Source organism: Pungitius pungitius, chromosome 6 (genome assembly GCF_949316345.1).
Source record: "Pungitius pungitius chromosome 6, fPunPun2.1, whole genome shotgun sequence".
In the NCBI taxonomy this organism is placed as follows: Eukaryota; Metazoa; Chordata; class Actinopteri; order Perciformes; family Gasterosteidae; genus Pungitius; species Pungitius pungitius.
Genome location: NC_084905.1, coordinates 10998859 through 11021616, shown reverse-complemented (window position 1 = coordinate 11021616; position 22758 = coordinate 10998859). Strand labels below are relative to the sequence as shown.

Below are 22758 nucleotides of genomic sequence, written 5' to 3'. Positions count from 1 at the left end.
TATTTAATAACCTCAGCAAGGAGAGTAAACTGAATCATTTTGTCCGTTAGATCAGCCGGACACACGTTTAAAAAAAGAAGAAAAAAAAAAAAGTATGATTTCGTCGGGAGTCGATCTCACGACCATTGCATCGGGGGGCCAACACCTTACTCACTGAGCTATTCTTCCAGATGGATGTGAGAATTCGAAAAGTCATTGAAATAGGATTGGTCACTCTCCGCCAAAAATTGAGGTAATATTCACACTAAAAAAATTATAACTGCCTTCCTGTTTGTTTTAGAGAAAATTCCTCAGAGACTTTTTTAAGTCTCCCTTTAATACATTTGGTAAAAAATCAGCGGACTTGTCGGTCAAACAGGGTGCGGGCGGGGCTTCGTCAAAATCTTCCAGGGGGCGCAATGGAGGCAATTTTTCACTTTTGATCCAAAACTGCACATCAGGTCTGTAAAGGTCATCACGTAGAATACTCACAGACGTTTTCAAGAGTTTTGGAGTGTGCCGAGGCTCAGAAGATGTGCTTGAACTTTCATGCGGAGATAGCGTCGTCACAGCAACAAAGTTGGTCCAAAACTCCCAATTCTCACTGTGAGCCATCGTCACAGTCTTACGTCTTATATTCCCAGATTTGAAGTTGATCAGATTAAAGGGCTAGGAAATGGACATGTAAATGTACAAACTTTGCATTGACCTAAGCCAATAGGTGGCGCTATACTTTTTCGAAAATCACTGCATGGCATTACTTAAAGGCCTACACAAGCATCATGAATATACATTTATAGCCAGAAATATCAATGTTCCTTGGAGTTATACCATTTTACATTTTGGAAAAAAATCTTCCAAAATTGTCCAAACTGCACGCAAGCTCACGCCCAGGTAGTTTTATGAAAACTCTTGATTTTAATAACTTTTGACCCCAAGGGTGTCAGGAACCAGTTGCCAAATTTTGAAATGGATCGGATTTAAACTCTCGGAGGAGTTCGTTCGTTTGTAAATGCAAAAATTGAAGGAAATGGCCAAAAATACACAGAATCACCACAGCGCCCCCTAATGTTCAAATATTCTGGGAAAATTTGGGGATGTTCTAGGACTCATTGTGAACATGTCCTCAAAATTTGGTGAAAATGACGGTTAGAAAAAAAAAAAGTTATAGGCCTTTGAACTTTCAGGACACAAACCTACAAACTTCATTGGTCCATAACTTTATTGAAAAATGAGATATCAACATTCTTTCAATAACTTTTGATCGCATCGAGCCAACGATCATTTTGCCGAAGATTTCGTAAGAATCGGACCAAGCGTCTGGGAGGAGTTCGCAAAAACGTGTTTTTCACAAAATTAAAAATGGCGGCCATAAAACGGTAGGCGCATTTGCATACCATAATTTTTTTTGTGTACAGCACATCTAAGAGAACCTGTGTGAAAAGGTTCCAAGTCGATCGGTAAAAGTAAAAAAAAAAATTAACATTGCGGCCACTTTGGGGGGCGCTAGAGAGTTCTTTTTTCTCTCCTCTAATTGCGGGACCCGAATCATACGTCAATTTTGCGCACTTCTGATGCGCGTGCAAAAATTCAAGAGTTTTTGAACATGATGAAGTCCCCGAAAGTGCGTTCGAAGTGGCGAAATAATAATAATAATAATAATTCTTGCAATTTCAATAGGGCTTTCGCCCGACTTTCAGTCGGCTCAGGCCCTAATTAAAGCTGCAAGCAGCGATGAACGGGCCTTCGCCTATTCTCGCACGTCGGGGTGGGGCGGCGGTCGGCCGGGCTCGCGGGTCAAAAAAGACTAAAGAGACTAAACAAATCATTCTCGGGGCTGCCATTCAAACCCGAATCTTTGGCCTCGCGAACGGAATCCACCGACGCCGGGCTGTTGCCCCGCTGCAAAAGACCTGCAGAGTAATCATTACGGGTCTCGGGCACGATGACCACGATAACAAAAAGATGCATTCCTGTAAAATAAAGGTAGAGTCTGAAGCGCAAGAATCACAGCAAACGCTCGTCTCGTTCTCCAGTTTGCGTCCGTATAATTGATTCAACACACGTACAGTTTACATCCAGTGCATTTTTCTTGTCCTGTATATCTTATAGACGCAGTCTCAATCAAGGTTAATTCACACCTTGGTTTAGTCGAGGTAGAAGGACGACAGCTAACCCCACCTCTTTTGCTCCATCAAGATATGTTAACTTTTTAACCAAACCCGCTGGATGACGAAGTGGCTGTCTTCCTGAAGAGAGCTTTGCTGAATGAAATAATTAATAATACATTGACTAAGATACACTCTTCCTCCAGGGCTTAATATATTGGTAAGTTCAGTTTGAATCAGTTAAGCCATGTAGAAACTTTGCATTGACCCAAGTCATTAAAATTAAAAAAGTTCCAAGCCATCCAGGCCTATATGTCGTCAAGACAATTGAGTAGTTGTCCAACAGAGTTATCCTTTTTTGTTTTAAGATAAAAACCATAGCTGTTATTACTGCCTAATATAGTTCCAATTGACCAACTACATGAGACATTTCCACACCATATTGACCGTGCAATCTCTTCTTCAAACTCCGTTTGAAAGAAGACCACTGGCTGAAAAACAAAAAATAAAAGAAATGGGACCGGACCAGCCACAAATTAACATCAGACAGCAGGTGAAAGACAAGGAAGCGTCGTACACTAGAGGCTTTTCGCGGACATGGTACACTAGGAAGCCGTGGCTAACCGGCTGTGGAGTAACTAACTCGCTGTTTTGCTTCCCTTGTTTGCTTTTTAAAACCGCAGCGACCGATCGAGTCTGGTGTGAAAACGGTGTTCAGGACATGAAACATTTCATCTCATCTGCTCCTCCAAGCACTCACCATCTCATCTGCTCCTCCAAGCACTCAGCATCTTATCTGCTCCTCCAAGCACTCAGCATCTCCTCTGCTCCTCCAGGCACTCAGCATCTCCTCTGCTCCTCCAGAGATGCTGTTGTGTCCCTGGAGGAGCAGAGGAGATGCTGTTGTGTCTCTGGAGGAGCAGAGGAGATGCTGTTGTGTCCCTGGAGGTGCAGAGGAGATGCTGTTGTGTCCCTGGAGGAGCAGAGGAGATGCTGTTGTGTCTCTGGAGGAGTTTTATGTTTTTTTTGTGTGTCTGTCTTAGAGGTGGTTTGCTGTACGATTTATGTGAACACTGGAGACAATGTAAATAATTTTTATTGACTTGCTCACCATTACAATTGGTAATGCACAGTCTTCTTCATCTAGTGGTTACTCCATGTAATAACAGCGACTATTTGCCTCTTTGTGTATATTGAATATTGACGCAAATTACAGCAATTATAAGTTCACCTTGTATGACTTGGTTTCCTAATATGATGTGTATGACTTGGTATGACCTTGTCTTTGAAAGAACAATATTTGAAATCTACAAGGACATTCTAAATTCATAGTTTAATAATTACATTAGATGCTATTTGTTTTTAAGTCGTTACTTTGGTGTTAATGTAATAAATAAACGGCAGAAATCTCCCTCAGCCCCCCCTACTTTTTCCATCACCAGCCGCCACTGCTTAACAGTAACCCGTAATATCACAAAACGTGTTTGCATCTCCACCCGTATGTTGCTTCCCAACGGAGCCACCAGCTCACTGTGATTACGCAATACAAAATGGCGGAGAGTGCGATCTTTGGGGACTATATTTTGCAGCATTGTTCAATAAACACAATTGAAGTCACATCAGGAGTCTAATTAATTAAGAAAGGGCGATGTACAAAGTGCAAAACATGAATAGCGGTTACTTTGAACAGAAATACATTACGTTAGAGCTGGCAAACGCCAGGTCACTCACGTCTCCCCCTCCAGCTCCACACATACGGCAGCTGTGCCCAGCAGCCGTATGTGGCTGAAACGAGTGTGACACAGCTGCTCTAAGTGTACAGTTATTTAAAAACCTCAGCAAGGAGAGTTACCTGAATCATTTTGTCCGTTAGATCAGCCGGACACGCGTTTAAAAAAAGAAGTAACAAAAAAAAAAGTATGATTTCGTCGGGACTCGATCTCACGACCATAGGATCGGGGGGCGGTCTCTTACCAGGAGAGCTAAACCCTCTGATGGCTTTGAGAATTCGAAAACTCACTGAAATAGGATTGGTCACTCTCCGCCAAAAATTCAGGTAATATTCACACTAAAAAAATTATAACTGCCTTCCTGTTTGTTTTAGAGAAAATTCCTCAGAGACTTTTTTAAGTCTCCCTTTAATACATTTCGTAAAAAATCAGCGGACTTGTCGGTCAAACAGGGTGCGGGCGGGGCTTCGTCAAAATCTTCCAGGGGGCGCAATGGAGGCAATTTTTCACTTTTGATCCAAAACTGCACATCAGGTCTGTAAAGGTCATCACGTAGGATACTCACAGAGGTTTTCAAGAGTTTTGGAGTGTGCCGAGGCTCAGAAGATGTGCTTGAACTTTCATGCGAATATGGCGACGTCACAGCCACAAAGTTGGTCCAAAACTCCCAATTCTCACTGTGAGCCATCGTCACAGTCTTACGTCTTATATTCCCAGATTTGAAGTTGATCAGATTAAAGGGCTGGGAAATGGACATGTAAATGTACAAACTTTGCATTGACCTAAGCCAATAGGTGGCGCTATACTTTTTCGAAAATCACTGCATGGCATTACTTAAAGGCCTACACAAGCATCATGAATATACATTTATAGCCAGAAATATCAATGTTCCTTGGAGTTATACCATTTTACATTTTGGAAAAAAATCGTCCAAAATTGTCCAAACTGCACGCAAGCTCACGCCCAGGTGGTTTTATGAAAACTCTTGATTTTAATAACTTTTGACCCCAAGGCTGTCAGGAACCAGTTGCCAAATTTTGAAATGGATCGGATTTAAACTCTCGGAGGAGTTCGTTCGTTTGTAAATGCAAAAATTGAAGGAAATGGCCAAAAATACACAGAATCACCACAGCGCCCCCTAATGTTCAAATATTCTGGGAAAATTTGGGGATGTTCTAGGACTCATTGTGAACATGTCCTCAAAATTTGGTGAAAATGACGGTTAGAAAAAAAAAAAGTTATAGGCCTTTGAACTTTCAGGACACAAACCTACAAACTTCATTGGTCCATAACTTTATTGAAAAATGAGATATCAACATTCTTTCAATAACTTTTGATCGCATCGAGCCAACGATCATTTTGCCGAAGATTCCGTAAGAATCGGACCAAGCGTCTGGAAGGAGTTCGCAAAAACGTGTTTTTCACAAAATTCAAAATGGCGGCCATAAAACGGTAGGCGCATTTGCATACCATAATTTTTTTTGTGTACAGCACATCCAAGAGAACCTGTGTGAAAAGGTTCCAAGTCGATCGGTAAAAGTAAAAAAAAAAATTAACATTGCGGCCACTTTGGGGGGCGCTAGAGAGTTCTTTTTTCTCTCCTCTAATTGCGGGACCCAAATCATACGTCAATTTTGCGCACTTCTGATGCGCGTGCAAAAATTCAAGAGTTTTTGAACATGATAAAGTCCCCAAAAGTGCGTTCGAAGTGGCGAAATAATAACGAAGAAAAATAATAATTCTTGCAATTTCAATAGGGCTTTCGCCCGACTTGCAGTCGGCTCAGGCCCTAATTAAAGCTGCAAGCAGCGATGAACGGGCCTTCGCCTCTCCTCGCACGTCGGGGTGGCAGCGGTCGGCCGGACTCGCGGGTCAAAAAGAGACTAAAGAGACTAAATAAATCACTCTCGGGGCTGGCATTCAAACCTGACTCTGTGGTCTCATGAACGGAATCCACCAAGACAAGGCTATTGCCGAGCTGCAAAAGGCCTGCAAAAAGTTGACAAGTCACATCAGGAGTCTTAATAAATAGGTTGAGGCGATGTACAAAGTGCAAAACCGAAATAGAGGTGAAAAAAAAAGATCTTCCGCACCTGGAATCGAACCCGCATCTCCAGCGCCAGGGGCCGAGTGCTCTGCAGATGATCTATCTGCTCTGATACAATTTTGTACTTCGAAACGTTCCTCAAATAGGATTGGTGACTCTCCTTCAAATCTACAGGGAATATTCACACTAATAGAGTTATAACTGACTTCCTGTTTGTTTTAGAGCATAGTCCTCAGAGACTCTTTTAAGTCTCTCTGTAATACATTTTCTCAAAAACCACCGTACTTGTAAGTCAAACAGAGTGCCGGCGCCGCTTCGTCGAAAACTTCCAGGGGGCGCAAAGGAGGCAATTATTAACTTTTGAACCAAAACTCCACATCAAGTCTGTAAAGACCATCACTAAGGACACTCACAGAGGTTTTCAAGAGTTTTGAAATTTTCCAAGGCTCAGAAGATGTGCGTGAACTTTCATGCGAGGATGGTGTCGTCACAGCAACAAAGTTTGTCCAAAACTCCCAATATTCACGGTGACCTATCATCACAGTACTAAGGTTTATATTCCCAGATTTGAAGGGGATCAGATTAAAGGGCTAGGAAATGGACATCTGACTGTAGAAATTTTGCATTGACCTAGGCCAATAGGTGGCGCTATACTTTTTCGAAAATCTTTTCATGGCAATACTTATAGGCCTACACAAGCATCATGAATTAAAATTTCTAGCCAGAAATATCAATGTTCCTTGGAGTTATACCATTTTACATTTTTGAGAAAAATCGTCAAAAATCGTCCAAACTGCACGCAAGCTCACGGCCAGGTAGTTTTATGAAAACTCTTGATTTTAATAACTTTTGACCCCAAGGGGGTCAGGATCAACTTGCCCGATTTTGAAATCGATCGGATTTAAACTCTCGGAGGAGTTCGTTCGTTTGTAAAACCAAAATACGGTGGAAATTGCGAAAAAAAGGCCAAAATACAGTAAATCACCATAGCGCCCCCTAATGTTCGATTTTTTTTTAATTCTCAGGGGAAGTTCTAGGACCCAATGTGAACATGTCCTAAAGATTTGGTGGCGACAGGCCTTTTACTTTTTAAGTTATTGGTCTTTCCTTTTTAGGCCACACCCCCGACAAATTGATTGGTCCATCAATTAAAAACCCAATGAGATATCAACAAGCTTTTAATAACTTTTGATGGCATTGAGCCAATGATCATTTTGGTGAAGATTTCGTCAAAATCGGACCAAGCGTCTGGGAGGAGTTCGCAAAAACGTGTTTTTCACAAAATTCAAAATGGCGGACATAAAACGGTAGGCGCATTTGCATACCATGATTGACTTTTTTGTAGAGCACATCCAAGAGCACCTGTGTGCAAAATTTCAAGTCAATCCGTAAAAGTGGACAAAAATGTCCCCAGAGGCAGCACTTTAGGGGGCGCTAGAGAGCACTTTTTTTCATCGCCAAATTGCGCGACCCCAAGAATATATAAATTTTTCGCACTTCTGAAGCGCACGCAAAAATTCAAGAGTTTTTGAACATGGCAAAGGCCCCAAAAGTGCGATTGAAGTGGTGAAATAATAAGAATAATAATAAGAAGAATTCTTGCAATTTCAATAGGGCTTTCGCCCGACTTTCAGTCGGCTCAGGCCCTAATTAAAGCTGCAAGCAGCGATGAACGGGCCTTCGCCTATTCTCGCACGTCGGGGTGGGGCGGCGGTCGGCCGGGCTCGCGGGTCAAAAAAGACTAAAGAGACTAAACGAATCACTCTCGGGGCTGCCATTCAAACCTGAATCTGCGGCCTCGCGAACGGAATCCACCGACGCCGGGCTGTTGCCCCGCTGCAAAAGACCTGCGGAGTAATCGTTACGGGTCTCGGGCACGATGACCACAATAAGTATCACAGCAACACTTGTCTCGTTCTCCAGTTTGCGTCTGTATAATTGATTCAACACATATACACATCCAGTGCATTTTTCTTGTCCTGTATATCTTAGATATCATAGATGCAGTCTCAATCAAGGTTAATTCCCAGAAATATCCACCTGTAATTACCTTAGCTGTTATTTCTGCCTACTATAGTTCCTATTGACCAACTACATAAGGGATATTTCCATACCATATTGACTATGATAAACGTATACAACTCTTATTCACATATGGACGTTGCACTTTAGAATGTGTATTGATTAACTCGGCATGTACCAAACCATATTGACAAGTAAAAAAAACAATATGACTAAACATGACTGAATAAATCACCGCCCAAAACATGTTAAAGATAAGTGGCATTATAAGTACAATTTAAGTGCTACCATTTGTTAGTGCTACGGTTTGCTAGTGTTTTGGTCAAGGTAGAGTCTAAAAAGGTGTGTCTTGAGTTTTCGACGGAAGATGGAGAGGCTCTCTGCGGTCCTGATGTCATCAGAGAGCTCATTCCACCATCTGGGAGCAGGACAGCAAAGAGTCGCCATCTCGTCGAGTGCTTTTCTCTCAGTGAGGGAGGAACAAGCAGCTTGCCAGATGCAGATCGGAGTGCGTGGGTTGGGATGCAGGGTTTCACCATGTCCCGGATGTAGACTGGTCCCGATCCATTCACAGCGTGGTCCGTCAGTACCAATGCTTTGAACTGGATGCGGGCAGCCACTGGTAACCAATGAAGTGAAGGGAGAAGCGGTGTGGGAGTATTTCAGAAGGTTGAAGACCAGTCGAGCTGCTGCATTCTGGATGAGCTGCAGTGGTCGAATGGCGGTAGCAGGGAGACCTGCCAGCAGAGAGTTACAGTAGTCGAGGCGAGAGATGACAAGAGCCTGAATCAGTACCTGCGCCGCCTTCTGAGTGAGAAGGGGTGGTATTCTCCTGATGTTAACGGTGTTCGCCAAAGTTAACGGTCAGGTCCTGAGTGGGCGAGTTTTTTCCAGGGAAGAAAAGTAGTTCAGTCTTGTCGGGGTTGATCTTCAGGTGATGGGCGGACATCCACTGGGAGATGTCAGTCAGACATGCAGAGATCCGTGCCGCCACCTGAGTGTCCGAGTCGGGGAAGGAGAAAATTAGTTGGGTGTCTGTGTTTTACAATTATGCAGACAGAACAAAATATACATAAAGAAATGCTTTCCCACCTCGCTGGAGTTGAAAGCCACGTGTCCAATGTGCCATTCCCATTGATGGTGGCATGACTTTGCACGTGGCATCTGAAAGTATTTGAGCACCAACATGTATTATCAGAATACGATTAGGGCTGTCAACAGATTATAGACAATTAACTAGTTAATCACACATTTTGTAAAACATTTATCTTGATAACAATATTTTTTTCTCTTATATTAACTGTTTACAGTTTAGTAATTTGTTGTTTCAACTCCATAATGAGCTTGACGTGTGTATATTATTTCATTGGAATGAGGGGCATATTAATCATATCATTTAATGTTAGATTCATGCTCATTGTGAAGGAAATAAATATATAACATTGAAAAGCATTGAAGACGCACATTACATTACGTGTCATTTAGCTGACGCTTTTAAACAACAAAGTAGTTAGTTAGCTGCTGCGAGTAGTAGTGTGTAAATAAAGTGATTCAATCGGGCCAAGTTATTTAGGGCACACGGAAACGTAAACAAAGTGGCGCTAATAGCGTGAAGAGGGGTCTTTTATTCCCGTGAAGCTACCGTAGTTAGCTTTACAGGAACAAAATACGTATGCTAGTTGATGTTCTTCAAGCATAGCATAGGCTGCCCTGGGCTGTGCTAAATAGTGCACAGCAGCCACAGCCGGCAGTAAACTCAAATTAGTGTGACAAATCTGCTCTAAAGTGTAGTTATTTAAGTCAATAACCTCAGCAAATAGAGTAATCTGAACCACTTTGTTCGTTAGATCAGCCGGAGACGCGGAAAAAAAGAGATGTTTGTGACGGGACGTCCCTTAAGCAGCTAATAGCACCGAACTAGTGTTAGCATGTTTACAGTATCCCCGCTATTTAAGTGGGTAAGACTGAAGAACGCACAAGGAAAAAGTCATCACTCACCTACCAAAGCGTTTCCACTTGGTTTAGTCCGTTTGGATTTAAGCATAGGTGTGTAGCTAGCAGTTTAAAATATAAAATACGGACTTGATACGAGCTGCAGCTGTTCAACGCCGGGGCTTCAATGGCGACCTCTCGCGATAACAGCATTAACTCACGCGACACTACGAGCCGCCCTCTACTCTGCGCATGTCCGTCAACAAAGACTGCTGGGTAATTGAGTTCTTTAACGTAACAGTTCCCCGTTACATCTAGTAAAATCCCAAAACGTGTTTGCATCTCCACCCGTATGTGGCAGAATACGTGTATTTAAATTCAGATGTAAATATATTGAACTGTCCGTGTTATTTTTCTAGGTTAGATGTGTCAAACTCGCGACACGCTGGCGAACGGCTGCACCGTCCAGACCGTACCGGGCTGCAACGCCAGCTCCACACATACGGCAGCTGTGCCCAGCAGCCGTATGTGGCTGAAACGAGTGTGACACAGCTGCTCTAACGTGTACAGTTATTTAATAACCTCAGCAAGGAGAGTAAACTGAATCATTTTGTCCGTTAGATCAGCCGGACACACGTTTAAAAAAAGAATAAAAAAAAAAAAAGTATGATCTCGTCGGGAGTCGATCTCACGACCATTGCATCGGGGGGCCAACACCTTACTCACTGAGCTATTCTTCCAGATGGATGTGAGAATTCGAAAAGTCACTGAAATAGGATTGGTCACTCTCCGCCAAAAATTGAGGTAATATTCACACTAAAAAAATTATAACTGCCTTCCTGTTTGTTTTAGAGAAAATTCCTCAGAGACTTTTTTAAGTCTCCCTTTAATACATTTGGTAAAAAATCAGCGGACTTGTCGGTCAAACAGGGTGCGGGCGGGGCTTCGTCAAAATCTTCCAGGGGGCGCAATGGAGGCAATTTTTCACTTTTGATCCAAAACTGCACATCAGGTCTGTAAAGGTCATCACGTAGGATACTCACAGAGGTTTTCAAGAGTTTTGGAGTGTGCCGAGGCTCAGAAGATGTGCTTGAACTTTCATGCAAAGATGACGTCGTCACAGCAACAAAGTTGGTCCAAAACTCCCAATTCTCACTGTGAGCCATCGTCACCGTCTTACGTCTTATATTCCCAGATTTGAAGTTGATCACATTAAAGGGCTAGGAAATGGACATGTAAATGTAGAAACTTTGCATTGACCTAAGCCAATAGGTGGCGCTATACTTTTTCGAAAATCACTGCATGGCATTACTTAAAGGCCTACACAAGCATCATGAATATACATTTATAGCCAGAAATATCAATGTTCCTTGGAGTTATACCATTTTACATTTTTGAGAAAAATCGTCAAAAATCGTCCAAACTGCACGCAAGCTCACGGCCAGGTAGTTTTATGAAAACTCTTGATTTTAATAACTTTTGACCCCAAGGGGGTCAGGATCAACTTGCCCGATTTTGAAATCGATCGGATTTAAACTCTCGGAGGAGTTCGTTCGTTTGTAAAACCAAAATACGGTGGAAATTGCGAAAAAAAGGCCAAAATACAGTAAATCACCATAGCGCCCCCTAATGTTCGATTTTTTTTTAATTCTCAGGGGAAGTTCTAGGACCCAATGTGAACATGTCCTAAAGATTTGGTGGCGACAGGCCTTTTACTTTTTAAGTTATTGGTCTTTCCTTTTTAGGCCACACCCCCGACAACTTGATTGGTCCATCAATTAAAAACTAAATGAGATATCAACAAGCTTTTGATAACTTTTGATGGCATTGAGCCAATGATCATTTTGGTGAAGATTTCGTCAAAATCGGACCAAGCGTCTGGGAGGAGTTCGCAAAAACGTGTTTTTCACAAAATTCAAAATGGCGGCCATAAAACGGTAGGCGCATTTGCATACCATGATTGACTTTTTTGTAGAGCACATCCAAGAGCACCTGTGTGCAAAATTTCAAGTCAATCCGTAAAAGTGGACAAAAATGTCCCCAGAGGCAGCACTTTAGGGGGCGCTAGAGAGCACTTTTTTTCATCGCCAAATTGCGCGACCCCAAGAATATATAAATTTTTCGCACTTCTGAAGCGCACGCAAAAATTCAAGAGTTTTTGAACATGGCAAAGGCCCCAAAAGTGCGATTGAAGTGGTGAAATAATAAGAATAATAATAAGAAGAATTCTTGCAATTTCAATAGGGCTTTCGCCCGACTTTCAGTCGGCTCAGGCCCTAATAATAATTAAAGCTGCAAGCAGCGATGAACGGGCCTTCGCCTATTCTCGCACGTCGGGGTGGGGCGGCGGTCGGCCGGGCTCGCGGGTCAAAAAAGACTAAAGAGACTAAACAAATCACTCTCGGGGCTTCCATTCAAACCTGAATCTGCGGCCTCGCGAACGGAATCCACCGACGCCGGGCTGTTGCCCCGCTGCAAAAGACCTGCGGAGTAATTGTTACGGGTCTCGGGCACGATGACCACAATAAGTATCACAGCAACACTTGTCTCGTTCTCCAGTTTGCGTCTGTATAATTGATTCAACACATATACACATCCAGTGCATTTTTCTTGTCCTGTATATCTTAGATATCATAGATGCAGTCTCAATCAAGGTTAATTCCCAGAAATATCCACCTGTAATTACCTTAGCTGTTATTTCTGCCTACTATAGTTCCTATTGACCAACTACATAAGGGATATTTCCACACCATGTTGACTATGATAAACGTATACAACTCTTATTCACATATGGACGTTGCACTTTAGAATGTGTATTGATTAACTCGGCATGTACCAAACCATATTGACAAGTAAAAAAAACAAAATATGACTAAACATGACTGAATAAATCACCGCCCAAAACATGTTAAAGATAAGTGGCATTATAAGTACAATTTAAGTGCTACCATTTGTTAGTGCTACGGTTTGCTAGTGTTTTAGTCAAGGTAGAGTCTAAAAAGGTGTGTCTTGAGTTTTCGACGGAAGATGTAGAGGCTCTCTGCGGTCCTGATGTCATCAGAGAGCTCATTCCACCATCTGGGAGCAGGACAGCAAAGAGTCGCCATCTCGTCGAGTGCTTTTCTCTCAGTGAGGGAGGAACAAGCAGCTTGCCAGATGCAGATCGGAGTGCGTGGGTTGGGATGCAGGGTTTCACCATGTCCCGGATGTAGACTGGTCCCGATCCATTCACAGCGTGGTCCGTCAGTACCAATGCTTTGAACTGGATGCGGGCAGCCACTGGTAACCAATGAAGTGAAGGGAGAAGCGGTGTGGTGTGGGAGTATTTCAGAAGGTTGAAGACCAGTCGAGCTGCTGCATTCTGGATGAGCTGCAGTGGTCGAATGGCGGCAGCAGGGAGACCTGCCAGCAGAGAGTTACAGTAGTATTTGGTGTATTATCAGAATACGATTAGGGCTGTCAACAGATTATAGACAATTAACTAGTTAATCACACATTTTGAAAAACATTTATCTTGATTACAATATTTTTTTCTCTTATATTAACTGTTTACAGTTTAGTAATTTGTTGTTTCAACTCCATAATGAGCTTGACGTGTGTATATTATTTCATTGGAATGAGGGGCATATTAATCATATCATTTAATGTTAGATTCATGCTCATTGTGAAGGAAATGAATATATAACATATTGAAAAGCATTGAAGACGCACATTACATTACGTGTCATTTAGCTGACGCTTTTAAACAACAAAGTAGTTAGTTAGCTGCTGCGAGTAGTAGTGTGTAAATAAAGTGATTCAATCGGGCCAAGTTATTTAGGGCACACGGAAACGTAAACAAAGTGGCGCTAATAGCGTGAAGAGGGGTCTTTTATTCCCGTGAAGCTACCGTAGTTAGCTTTACAGGAACAAAATACGTATGCTAGTTGATGTTCTTCAAGCATAGCATAGGCTGCCCTGGGCTGTGCTAAATAGTGCACAGCAGCCACAGCCGGCAGTAAACTCAAATTAGTGTGACAAATCTGCTCTAAAGTGTAGTTATTTAAGTCAATAACCTCAGCAAATAGAGTAATCTGAACCACTTTGTTCGTTAGATCAGCCGGAGACGCGGAAAAAAAGAGATGTTTGTGACGGGACGTCCCTTAAGCAGCTGTTAGCATGTTTACAGTATCCCCGCTATTTAAGTGGGTAAGACTGAAGAACGCACAAGGAAAAAGTCATCACTCACCTACCAAAGCGTTTCCACTTGGTTTAGTCCGTTTGGATTTAAGCATAGGTGTGTAGTTAGCAAGCTGGCTGACTGGCTGCTCCATCCGGCAGCCGCTAGCTTCTCTCGCTACCCCAGTTAGCTCTCCGTGCCGTCGAACAGATATAACAAGCCCTTAAACAAAACGTACCTAAATGGCTGCACACATCCAAGAGGGAATGAGAACACTTTACTTCAGGAACTATTACTACTGTGAAAGCTACCTTAAAATGATGATCCCGTTGCTGAGTTTTACCGTAAATTAGGACTTCACACACATGGTGGATCTGTGACATGTGTCCGCGTAAAACATGTCCCCCCCGAAACTAACCACGTAAAATTAGTTCCTACCCAAAAAACGAAACAAATATGTCTGTGCACAAACCACACAACAAATAAACAAGTTCATGAAGATATGATACAAACGACACGAATTACATTCACCTCACCAAGGAAAGTAAACTAAATCCCTTTGTTCGTTAGTTCAGCTGAACACGCAGTTAAAAAGAAGAAGAAAAAAAACACTATGGCTCTAACGGGAAGCGAACCCGGATCAAAATATTGAAAGTCCTGTGTCTAACCAACGGAGCTACGTGTCGAGCCGTGATTACGAAATCGAAAAGTGACCTAAAAAAAGAAGATTCACACACATTGCGTCAGGGCAGGGAGGTCAATCTGTGGAGACAATATTTTGAAGCATTGTTCAATAAACACAATTTAAGTCACATCAGGAGTCTAATTAATTATGTTGGGGCGATGTACAAAGTGCAAGAACTGAATAAAGACCAGTCCGCCACCCGACTGCAAACGCCAGCTCACTGACGTCTCCCAGCAGCTCCACATACGGCAGCTGTGCCAGCCGTATGTGGCTGAAACGAGTGTGACACAGCTGCTCTAACGTGTACAGTTATTTAACCTCAGCAAGGAGAGTTACCTGAATCATTTTGTCCGTTAGATCAGCCGGACACGCGTTTAAAAAAAGAAGTAACAAAAAAAAAAGTATGATTTCGTCGGGACTCGATCTCACGACCATAGGATCGGGGGGCGGTCTCTTACCAGGAGAGCTAAACCCTCTGATGGCTTTGAGAATTCGAAAACTCACTCAAATAGGATTGGTCACTCTCCGCCAAAAATTCAGGTAATATTCACACTAAAAAAATTATAACTGCCTTCCTGTTTGTTTTAGAGAAAATTCCTCAGAGACTTTTTTAAGTCTCCCTTTAATACATTTGGTAAAAAATCAGCGGACTTGTCGGTCAAACAGGGTGCGGGCGGGGCTTCGTCAAAATCTTCCAGGGGGCGCAATGGAGGCAATTTTTCACTTTTGATCCAAAACTGCACATCAGGTCTGTAAAGGTCATCACGTAGGATACTCACAGAGGTTTTCAAGAGTTTTGGAGTGTGCCGAGGCTCAGAAGATGTGCTTGAACTTTCATGCGAATATGGCGACGTCACAGCCACAAAGTTGGTCCAAAACTCCCAATTCTCACTGTGAGCCATCGTCACAGTCTTACGTCTTATATTCCCAGATTTGAAGTTGATCAGATTAAAGGGCTGGGAAATGGACATGTAAATGTACAAACTTTGCATTGACCTAAGCCAATAGGTGGCGCTATACTTTTTCGAAAATCACTGCATGGCATTACTTAAAGGCTTACACAAGCATCATGAATATACATTTATAGCCAGAAATATCAATGTTCCTTGGAGTTATACCATTTTACATTTTGGAAAAAAATCGTCCAAAATTGTCCAAACTGCACGCAAGCTCACGCCCAGGTGGTTTTATGAAAACTCTTGATTTTAATAACTTTTGACCCCAAGGCTGTCAGGAACCAGTTGCCAGATTTTTAAATGGATCGGATTTAAACTCTCGGAGGAGTTCGTTCGTTTGTAAATGCAAAAATTGAAGGAAATGGCCAAAAATACACAGAATCACTACAGCGCCCCCTAATGTTCAAATATTCTGGGAAAATTTGGGGATGTTCTAGGACTCATTGTGAACATGTCCTCAAAATTTGGTGAAAATGGGGGTTGGAAAAAAAAAAGTTATAGGACTTTGAACTTTCAGGACACAAACCTACAAACTTCATTGGTCCATAACTTTATTGAAAAATGAGATATCAACATTCTTTCAATAACTTTTGATCGCATCGAGCCAACGATCATTTTGCCGAAGATTTCGTAAGAATCGGATCAAGCGTCTGGGAGGAGTTCGCAAAAACGTGTTTTTCACAAAATTCAAAATGGCGGCCATAAAACGGTAGGCGCATTTGCATACCATAATTTTTTTTGTGTACAGCACATCCAAGAGCACCTGTGTGAAAAGGTTCCAGGTCGATCGGTAAAAGTAAAAAAATCAATTAACATTGCGGCCACTTTGGGGGGCGCTAGAGAGTTCTTTTTTTTCTCCTCTAATTGCGGGACCCCAATCATACGTCAATTTTGCGCACTTCTGATGCGCGTGCAAAAATTCAAGAGTTTTTGAACATGATGAAGTCCCCAAAAGTGCGTTCGAAGTGGCGAAATAATAATAATTAAAGCTGCAAGCAGCGATGAACGGGCCTTCGCCTATTCTCGCACGTCGGGGCGGGGCGGCGGTCGGCCGGGCTCGCGGGTCAAAAAAGACTAAAGAGACTAAACAAATCACTCTCGGGGCTTCCATTCAAACCTGAATCTGCGGCCTCGCGAACGGAATCCACCGACGCCGGGCTGTTGCCCCGCTGCAAAAGACCTGCGGAGTAATCGTTACGGGTCTCGGGCACGATGACCACAATAAGTATCACAGCAACACTTGTCTCGTTCTCCAGTTTGCGTCTGTATAATTGATTCAACACATATACACATCCAGTGCATTTTTCTTGTCCTGTATATCTTAGATATCATAGATGCAGTCTCAATCAAGGTTAATTCCCAGAAATATCCACCTGTAATTACCTTAGCTGTTATTTCTGCCTACTATAGTTCCTATTGACCAACTACATAAGGGATATTTCCACACCATGTTGACTATGATAAACGTATACAACTCTTATTCACATATGGACGTTGCACTTTAGAATGTGTATTGATTAACTCGGCATGTACCAAACCATATTGACAAGTAAAAAAAACAAAATATGACTAAACATGACTGAATAAATCACCGCCCAAAACATGTTAAAGATAAGTGGCATTATAAGTACAATTTAAGTGCTACCATTTGTTAGTGCTACGGTTTGCTAGTGTTTTAGTCAAGGTAGAGTCTAAAAAGGTGTGTCTTGAGTTTTCGACGGAAGATGTAGAGGCTCTCTGCGGTCCTGATGTCATCAGAGAGCTCATTCCACCATCTGGGAGCAGGACAGCAAAGAGTCGCCATCTCGTCGAGTGCTTTTCTCTCAGTGAGGGAGGAACAAGCAGCTTGCCAGATGCAGATCGGAGTGCGTGGGTTGGGATGCAGGGTTTCACCATGTCCCGGATGTAGACTGCTCCCGATCCATTCACAGCGTGGTCCGTCAGTACCAATGCTTTGAACTGCATGCGGGCAGCCACTCGTATCCAAAGAAGAGAGCGGAGAAGTGGTGTGGGAGTATTTTGGAAGGTTGAAGACCAGTCGAGCTGCTGCATTCTGGATGAGCTGCAGTGGTCGAATGGCGGCAGCAGGGAGACCTGCCAGCAGAGAGTTACAGTAGTATTTGGTGTATTATCAGAATACGATTAGGGCTGTCAACAGATTATAGACAATTAACTAGTTAATCACACATTTTGAAAAACATTTATCTTGATTACAATATTTTTTCTCTTATATTAACTGTTTACAGTTTAGTAATTTGTTGTTTCAACTCCATAATGAGCTTGACGTGTGTATATTATTTCATTGGAATGAGGGGCATATGAATCATATCATTTAATGTTAGATTCATGCTCATTGTGAAGGAAATGAATATATAACATATTGAAAAGCATTGAAGACGCACATTACATTACGTGTCATTTAGCTGACGCTTTTAAACAACAAAGTAGTTAGTTAGCTGCTGCGAGCACGGTTCTACTCAGTGTGTAAATAAAGTGATTCAATCGGGCCAAGTTATTTAGGGCACACGGAAACGTAAACAAAGTGGCGTTAATAGCGTGAAGAGGTGTCTTTTGACGCTGTAAAGCTACCGTAGTTAGCTTAGCTAAAAGACGTATGCTGGGTGAGACTGGAGAACGCACAAGGAAAACGTAATCACTCACCGTCAAAGGCGTTTCCACTTCGTTGAGTACATGTGGACGTAAGCACCGGTGTGTAGTTAGCAAGCTGGCTGACTGGCTGCTCCATCCGGCAGCCGCTAGCTCCACTCGCTATCCCAGTTAGCTGTCCGTGCCGTCGAGCAGATATAACAAGCCCTTAAACAAAACGTACCTCACTGGCTGCACACATCCAAGAGGGAATGAGAACACTTTGCTTACATCCACATAGTAGTAATAGTTCCTGAAGTATAGGTGTGTAGTTAGCAGTTTAAAATACGGAGCGGTGATACTTTGCCTGTTCAACACAAAACCGGAACATGCGCAGACTACGTGCGCGGCTGTGCGCACGTAGTCTGCGCATGTCCGTCAACCAAGAATAGGGAATTCTGGGTGATGAAGTTCTTTAACTTAAAATTTCCCCGTAACATCTATTTACATCACCAAACGTGTTTGCATCTCCACCCGTATGTTGCAGAATACGTGTATTTAAATCCAGATGTAAATATATTGAACTGTCCGTGTTATTTGTCTAGGTTAGATATGTCAAACCCGCGACACGCTGCCGAACGGCTGCGCCGTGAGTCAGCTGTCCTGCATCAGCCTTACCTTCTTCTGTCAGCTGTATGCGCGGCCACGGAGCAGTTTCTGGCCTTAAACTGAAACGAGTTTGACATACCTGCTCTTAAGTGTACAAAGTCCATAACCTCAGCAAGGAGAGTAAACTGAATCATTTTGTCCGTTAGATCAGCCGGACACACGTTTAAAAAAAGAAGAAAAAAAAATAATTTCGTCGGGAGTCGATCCCACGACCATAGCGTCGGGGGGCCAACACCTTACTCACTGAGCTATTCTTCCAGATGGATTTTAGAATTCGAAAAGTCATTGAAATAGGATTGGTCACTCTCCGCCAAAAATACAGGTAATATTCACACTATAAAAATTATAACTGCCTTCCTGTTTGTTTTAGAGAAAATTCCTCAGAGACTTTTTTAAGTCTCCCTTTAATACATTTGGTAAAAAATCAGCGGACTTGTCAGTCAAACAGGGTGCGGGCGGGGCGTCGTCAAAATCTTCCAGGGGGCGCAATGGAGGCAATTTTTCCCTTTTGATCCAAAACTGCACATCAGGTCTGTAAAGGTCATCACGTAGGATACTCACAGAGGTTTTCAAGAGTTTTGGAGTGTGCCGAGGCTCAGAAGATGTGCTTGAACTTTCATGCAAATATGGCGACGTCACAGCCACAAAGTTGGTCCAAAACTCCCAATTCTCACTGTGAGCCATCGTCACAGTCTAACGTCTTATATTCCCAGATTTGAAGTTGATCAGATTAAAGGGCTAGGAAATGGACATGTAAATGTAGAAACTTTGCATTGACCTAAGCCAATAGGTGGCGCTATACTTTTTCGAAAATCACTGCATGGCATTACTTAAAGGCCTACACAAGCATCATGAATATACATTTATAGCCAGAAATATCAATGTTCCTTGGAGTTATACCATTTTCCGTTCTGGAAAAAAATCGTCCAAAATTGTCCAAACTGCACGCACGCTCACGCCCAGGTAGTTTTATGAAAACTCTTGATTTTAATAACTTTTGACCCCAAGGGTGTCAGGAACCAGTTGCCAGATTTTGAAATGGATCGGATTTAAACTCTCGGAGGAGTTCGTTCGTTTGTAAATGCAAAAATTGAAGGAAATGGCCAAAAATACACAGAATCACCACAGCGCCCCCTAATGTTCAAATATTCTGGGAAAATTTGGGGATGTTCTAGGACTCATTGTGAACATGTCCTCAAAATTTGGTGAAAATGACGGTTAGAAAAAAAAAAAGTTATAGGCCTTTGAATTTTCAGGACACAAACCTATAAACTTCATTGGTCCATAACTTTATTGAAAAATGAGATATCAACATTCTTTCAATAACTTTTGATCGCATCGAGCCAACGATCATTTTGCCGAAGATTTCGTAAGAATCGGACCAAGCGTCTGGGAGGAGTTCGCAAAAACGTGTTTTTCACAAAATTCAAAATGGCGGCCATAAAACGGTAGGCGCATTTGCATACCATAATTTTTTTTGTGTACAGCACATCCAAGAGAACCTGTGTGAAAAGGTTCCAAGTCGATCGGTGAAAGTAAAAAAAATAATTAACATTGCGGCCACTTTGGGGGGCGCTAGAGAGTTCTTTTTCTTCTCCTCTAATTGCGGGACCCGAATCATACGTCAATTTTGCGCACTTCTGATGCGCGTGCAAAAATTCAAGAGTTTTTGAACATGATGAAGTCCCCGAAAGTGCGTTCGAAGTGGCGAAATAATAATAATAATAATAATTCTTGCAATTTCAATAGGGCTTTCGCCCGACTTTCAGTCGGCTCAGGCCCTAATTAAAGCTGCAAGCAGCGATGAACGGGCCTTCGCCTATTCTCGCACGTCGGGGTGGGGCGGCGGTCGGCCGGGCTCGCGGGTCAAAAAAGACTAAAGAGACTAAACAAATCATTCTCGGGGCTGCCATTCAAACCCGAATCTTTGGCCTCGCGAACGGAATCCACCGACGCCGGGCTGTTGCCCCGCTGCAAAAGACCTGCAGAGTAATCATTACGGGTCTCGGGCACAATGACCACGATAACAAAAAGATGCATTCCTGTAAAATAAAGGTAGAGTCTGAAGCGCAAGAATCACAGCAAACGCTCGTCTCGTTCTCCAGTTTGCGTCCGTATAATTGATTCAACACACGTACAGTTTACATCCAGTGCATTTTTCTTGTCCTGTATATCTTATAGACGCAGTCTCAATCAAGGTTAATTCACACCTTGGTTTAGTCGAGGTAGAAGGACGACAGCTAACCCCACCTCTTTTGCTCCATCAAGATATGTTAACTTTTTAACCAAACCCGCTGGATGACGAAGTGGCTGTCTTCCTGAAGAGAGCTTTGCTGAATGAAATAATTAATAATACATTGACTAAGATACACTCTTCCTCCAGGGCTTAATATATTGGTAAGTTCAGTTTGAATCAGTTAAGCCATGTAGAAACTTTGCATTGACCCAAGTCATTAAAATGAAAAAAGTTCCAAGCCATCCAGGCCTATATGTCGTCAAGACAATTGAGTAGTTGTCCAACAGAGTTATCCTTTTTTGTTTTAAGATAAAAACCATAGCTGTTATTACTGCCTAATATAGTTCCAATTGACCAACTACATGAGACATTTCCACACCATATTGACCGTGCAATCTCTTCTTCAAACTCCGTTTGAAAGAAGACCACTGGCTGAAAAACAAAAAATAAAAGAAATGGGACCGGACCAGCCACAAATTAACATCAGACAGCAGGTGAAAGACAAGGAAGCGTCGTACACTAGAGGCTTTTCGCGGACATGGTACACTAGGAAGCCGTGGCTAACCGGCTGTGGAGTAACTAACTCGCTGTTTTGCTTCCCTTGTTTGCTTTTTAAAACCGCAGCGACCGATCGAGTCTGGTGTGAAAACGGTGTTCAGGACATGAAACATTTCATCTCATCTGCTCCTCCAAGCACTCACCATCTCATCTGCTCCTCCAAGCACTCAGCATCTTATCTGCTCCTCCAAGCACTCAGCATCTCCTCTGCTCCTCCAGGCACTCAGCATCTCCTCTGCTCCTCCAGAGATGCTGTTGTGTCCCTGGAGGAGCAGAGGAGATGCTGTTGTGTCTCTGGAGGAGCAGAGGAGATGCTGTTGTGTCCCTGGAGGTGCAGAGGAGATGCTGTTGTGTCCCTGGAGGAGCAGAGGAGATGCTGTTGTGTCTCTGGAGGAGTTTTATGTTTTTTTTGTGTGTCTGTCTTAGAGGTGGTTTGCTGTACGATTTATGTGAACACTGGAGACAATGTAAATAATTTTTATTGACTTGCTCACCATTACAATTGGTAATGCACAGTCTTCTTCATCTAGTGGTTACTCCATGTAATAACAGCGACTATTTGCCTCTTTGTGTATATTGAATATTGACGCAAATTACAGCAATTATAAGTTCACCTTGTATGACTTGGTTTCCTAATATGATGTGTATGACTTGGTATGACCTTGTCTTTGAAAGAACAATATTTGAAATCTACAAGGACATTCTAAATTCATAGTTTAATAATTACATTAGATGCTATTTGTTTTTAAGTCGTTACTTTGGTGTTAATGTAATAAATAAACGGCAGAAATCTCCCTCAGCCCCCCCTACTTTTTCCATCACCAGCCGCCACTGCTTAACAGTAACCCGTAATATCACAAAACGTGTTTGCATCTCCACCCGTATGTTGCTTCCCAACGGAGCCACCAGCTCACTGTGATTACGCAATACAAAATGGCGGAGAGTGCGATCTTTGGGGACTATATTTTGCAGCATTGACACAATTGAAGTCACATCAGGAGTCTAATTAATTAAGAAAGGGCGATGTACAAAGTGCAAAACATGAATAGCGGTTACTTTGAACAGAAATACATTACGTTAGAGCTGGCAAA

The 22758-nt window shown here is 42.5% G+C and overlaps 1 long non-coding RNA gene across 2 annotated transcripts; it reads right to left on the bottom strand.

Annotated features, from left to right (window-relative positions):
* Window positions 1-8162: 8162 nt before the first annotated feature.
* Window positions 8163-18551, bottom strand: LOC134131256 (uncharacterized). Of its 2 annotated transcripts, none has more exons than XR_009956657.1 (3): window positions 18280-18551; window positions 8979-9050; window positions 8163-8880 (listed from the first exon to the last, which is right to left on the bottom strand). It is a non-coding gene; the product is annotated as an uncharacterized LOC134131256 (long non-coding RNA). The 2 variants fall into 2 exon arrangements; XR_009956658.1 differs by lacking the exon at window positions 18280-18551 and adding an exon at window positions 9885-10004.
* Between the last annotated feature and the right edge of the window lie 4207 nt (window positions 18552-22758).